This window comes from Octopus bimaculoides, chromosome 24, assembly GCF_001194135.2.
Source record: "Octopus bimaculoides isolate UCB-OBI-ISO-001 chromosome 24, ASM119413v2, whole genome shotgun sequence".
NCBI classification, from domain to species: domain Eukaryota; kingdom Metazoa; phylum Mollusca; class Cephalopoda; order Octopoda; family Octopodidae; genus Octopus; species Octopus bimaculoides.
In genome coordinates, this window is record NC_069004.1 from 21,318,238 (window position 1) to 21,323,237 (window position 5,000).

Genomic DNA, 5,000 nt, shown 5'->3' on the forward strand with positions numbered 1-5,000 from the left:
TCCAGTAAGTGGTGGTGGGCACATTGAGTAATGTTTACTGTGTTTTTGATTTTGGGAAAAAAAAAAAAAAATTACCGAACATAGACTACACCAGCTTAGCAAATGACCTTCTCTGAATGCATTAAAACATTTTTTTAATTTTTTGAAATTTTAAAAACATTTATTTTTTTTTATAATTTTTCGATTTTTTTAAAAATTACAGTTTAAAATATAGAAAGTCTGAATTTTTGGCTTTAATCCCAGCAATAAACTATTAGATGTGTTTATGGGGAGAAAGATATTGAAAAACATCAATACATCAGAGTGACAAACAAGGAGGGTTTTGGGTGATCATGAGATGAGCCAAAAATAACAGCTAAGTAGCCCTTAAATCACATACACAAATGTTTTTGGTTTTTTCATAGTTGCATGAATTCTTGTGAACTTGTATGAAAATTTCAAAAAATAAAAATATTTGTGAGGGGTTATATGGGTTGCTTGAAACAGAATTCCACCTGGCTCTCTTGTACTATGTAGTTAAAGAGAAGAAATTATTGAAATTACTCGATACTCATTTTGCCCCAACTTAGACTTCTTTTGAAAATTAAAAATTATTAAATTGGATATTAATGTGGGAGAAAATTGATGTGCAGTCCAACAGAGAAAAGAATATTGATTGTTAAACACCAAAAATTATCTAGATAATTTATTAGCAACCTCAATTACAATTGGGTCTAAATTGAGGAAACATTTCTTGATTAAAAGTACCTGTTATCTATGTTTCAAACTCTCTCAATGGCAACAACTATGATGACCAATTTTTACTCTCAAAGACGATGCAACAGTACAAAATGGTGGTGCAATAGTTGCATTGTTATGGTTTCAAACAGGTAGTGAAAAAAAATAACAATTCGTAATTACTCATTTTGCCCAGTTACCATTTCTATCCCACTCTCCTGTAATAATTTCAAGTATTTGACAAAATGACAAAAAATATTGAAAAAAGAAAGAAAGAAACAGATTTGATTTAATGGAAATCACGTGAACATAAAAGCAATAATTCTAAAGCTGAAAAAGATACTTTGATCTGTTGAGGGATGTAATTTGATAATTAAAGCAAAATTCAATATATATAAATTTAAGAACACATTCTTTACTTATTCTTTAGTAAAATAAGACCAGTTTTTAATGCTTCACTGAAATAATGGAGTTTACAAGTAGCAATATATGTGTGTGTGTATTTGTTTGTTTGTTTGTTTGTGTGTGTATGTGTGTGTGTGTGTGTGTATGCTTGTGTGTGTGCATGTGCAAGTGGTCATTCAACAGTAATTGCTCAGTCATGCGGTGAAAGAAGGAATTTGAACGAGAGACAATAAAACTTTTCTTCCAATCTATTTCATTATCTCTATATACATTCACACACACACACACATAGATACATTTTCACCACTGTTGTAAAGTGGGTTCTTCCTACTGGTGTGATGTGTGACTGCTGTTGTATTGTAGTTGCTGTTTTATGGTAGTAGCCATAATAGTTACTAGTCATCGGCTATCGTTGTATCTCTTCATAGCGGAATAATAATTCACTAACTTCTGTCTTACTATCGCTGATAGCACCACAAAATACTGACTAGAACTGTCAACTCTCAACTCTTTGACTCTTGACCCTCTCTCGACGACCAGTTACTGGTCCATTTATAATGACTGGTTCCTACCACTTTTTACCAGACGGGTATACAGTTTCACTTTACAACAAGTAGAAAAATCTATAGCTACTTTTGGGACTGGTAGCGAACTGATTTTTCTTAATTTAATAAATTGGTGTTGATAAAATGAAAAAAATCTATGGTTATTTATCATTAAAGAAAATCCATTATATTTTTTTAAGAAGTTGAGATGTTTGTAATTTGAAAGAAAGCCTCTTCATGAAAGATTGCTGGGAAGTGAAGGGGGCTTCCCTGTCTGTATTGAGTGCACTGCATCTTTTATAGAAAGCCACCCTGATATCAAGAGGGCCCCAATATTGAGGGGGCCCAATATCGAGGGAGCCTAGGACAGTTGCCCCTCAGTACCCTCACAAATCAATTCAAGTAAGCTATGATTAACACTTACAATAAAAACTCAAAGGTAAGTCTGAAAGTGAATAAACATCAATCCATAATTGTCAGTCTCTCTTTCTCTGTCTCTCTCTGTCTCTCTCTCTCATACACACACACTCATGTACTCACATGCACACACATGCATGCATGCATACACACACATTACACACATACATACACCCCTTGTCATTCTACCTAAAAGGAGAACAAGGTGACAGAGGCTTAACATCAATCCAAAATGCTTTTGAATGTTGTAGCATATCCATTCAGCAACATCTTTTAACCACCAAGTGTCAAAGTGCATCCCTTGACTAAGTTTGCACACATGAGGTTGATAACATCATAAGACTTGGAAAGGAGCTCCTTGAGCAACATTCCTTGTCTGATAACCTAGAATACATTCCCAAAGAAGTCACACGACTCTACCGCAACGTATCATCAGATGAAAGGATGAGCCTATATGAGCAGTAGACTATGCATGCATATGTTGGTAGAAAGCTTCCTGATGATAGTAATATTGATCATCAAAGCAGTCTATCATGGACCAATAGCCGGATTACTACCACCTACTTTAAAGGGTATGCAATCCAAGAACAAGAGATATCAACCAAATACCTGATGTAAAAAAGGGATAGAAATGCAGGAAAAGCCATAAAATGTGACAACTGATGCAAACTTTGTGGAGTTAACACCAAAGATATCACCCACATCATAAGTAGTTGTCTGAAAATGTTATCATAAGACATGATGTTGTAGCTAGGACACTCTATAATGAAATCCATCAGAATGATAAGCCCAAGAACAAAGAAATAAGAACCCACAGTATGACAGAAGCCATAACCACTCATAATAAAAAGGAGTACTGGTAGAATGTCCCAGTGAAGACCTCAATAAAATGTAAGCACAACAGACCTGATATAATGATTTGGGATTGAAAAGAGAAACTGTGTACAATTGTGGAAATTAGCTGCCCAGCAGATGTTAACATAAAGTTGAAGATCAGTGAAAAAGAGAACACCTATGCTGAACTATTGAGGAATCTGCAGTTACTCTATCCAGATTACAAGTTCAGGTTTATACCTGTAATTATTGGAGCCCTGGGATATGTAACACACTGCCTAAATACCAATCTTGAGAAATTAGGCTCCTCAAAACCAGAAAGGAGAAAGTTAATTTGAAGACTACAGATACAATCGATCACTGGAACTGTAAAAATCGGTAAAACTTTCCAGAAGTTTATCATTTAAATATATATGAGCATGTCTAGATATGCAACTATATGCATGAGAATACATACTTAAAACAAGACATACAAATCTGCACACATACATTCATACATACATACAAACAAAAATTCTAATGTTGAAATTCCAATGAAGGAGCCTTGGATCTAGGTTAGAAACTGGCTCTTTCTCTATTGGCAAGAAATCTTGAAATAAAACTAAACAATAACATACATACATGCATGCATGCATGCATGCATACATACATACATACATACATACATACATACATACATACATACATGCACAATTGCAGAGTTTATAATTGTTGCAGCCTACTGTTACTTGGAAGCCATGCTTGTCATGCAAACTCATATTTCTCTATGTGGTAACTGTTGCCAGTGAAATGTCACATCTTACAGAATGCCAACAAACTGATCTTATCTGCTCTACCATGAGGAGCATGCAACAAAAAGGCCAATGTCATTAGATAGTTATGTCCTAAAGTGACCTATGGATGCTTAAATACTTTCACCTAGAAGCCATTCAAATTTCTTTTAAATTCTCCCCATTTTGATACTGAACATCTGATGGTTGTGCATGTGTTATGTGCCCAAATACTTTAAATAATATGAATCTGATTCAACCTGTTATATATAAACTGAACAAAAAGTATCGAGTAATTCTTCAGTTTGATGTTAAATTGTTTTATATGTAACTTAACATAAAAACATTTACACACACACACACATACACACACAATGATATTATGCTGATGAGGTCTAACAGAACTAAACTTATGCCCATTGTTGTTTCTTGACTGAAAAAAAGATTGACCCATTTTTTTCCCCTTAAGCAGCCTGACAGACTGTGATATTTCATGTAAAAGGAAAATGGAATTATTCCTCAGCATTAGTGCCAGTTAACCAACCAGTATTCTGTCAGTTATGATGACAAGCATTCTAATTGATCTGGTCAACAGAACAACCCATTCATGAAATTAACATACAGGTGGCTGGGTACTCCACAGACATGCACAATCTTAACATACCTCTCTGGGAGACTCAGTGTAGCACAATGCTGACCCTTTGAAATACAGTGACTACTACACTTAGTCAGCTGAGTGGACTGGAGCAACAGGAAATAAAGGACACAATATGCCATTGGGCACTGAGCTCACAACCCTACAATTGTGAGCCAAATATCCCAACCACTAAACCACGAACCTTCACTTCAATTAACTAAAATAAAGAGATATTCTGTTTGAAAGTATTGAGCACTGTTTCTATATTTTGGTACAACTATGAAGAAAACTATTGGAGTAGCAAACAGTTCATTGGCATATTGCTGATGATGATGTAGTAATGGTGGTGATGTGGTGGTGGTGATGTGGCGGTGGTAGTGGTGTCAGAAGTGAATATGGCATGGTTAAGGAGCATGTGTGGTTACAGGGGAAAAGAGACTGGAATGAGACAAAGAGGTGTAAGAGGGAGGAAGAGAGAGCAAGAAACAGAGAGGGAGGGAGAGAAGGGAAGAGAATGAGGTGGAGAGAGGAGGAGAGAGAGAGGGAGAAATTGAGGGGGAAAGAAAGGGGGAGAGAGAGCTGGGGATATAGAGGGGAGGGTGGGTGGTAGGAAGAGAGAAGGAGAGAGAGGGAGAGCAAGAGAGAAGGGAGGAAGGGAGAAGGAGAAAGAGTGAT

General features: G+C 35.8%; 1 protein-coding gene across 2 annotated transcripts in view; it reads right to left on the reverse strand.

Annotated features, from left to right (window-relative positions):
* LOC106878410 (solute carrier organic anion transporter family member 2A1) overlaps positions 1-5,000 on the reverse strand; it is a 112,541-nt gene that overhangs the window by 36,425 nt on the left and 71,116 nt on the right. The window lies entirely within an intron of this gene.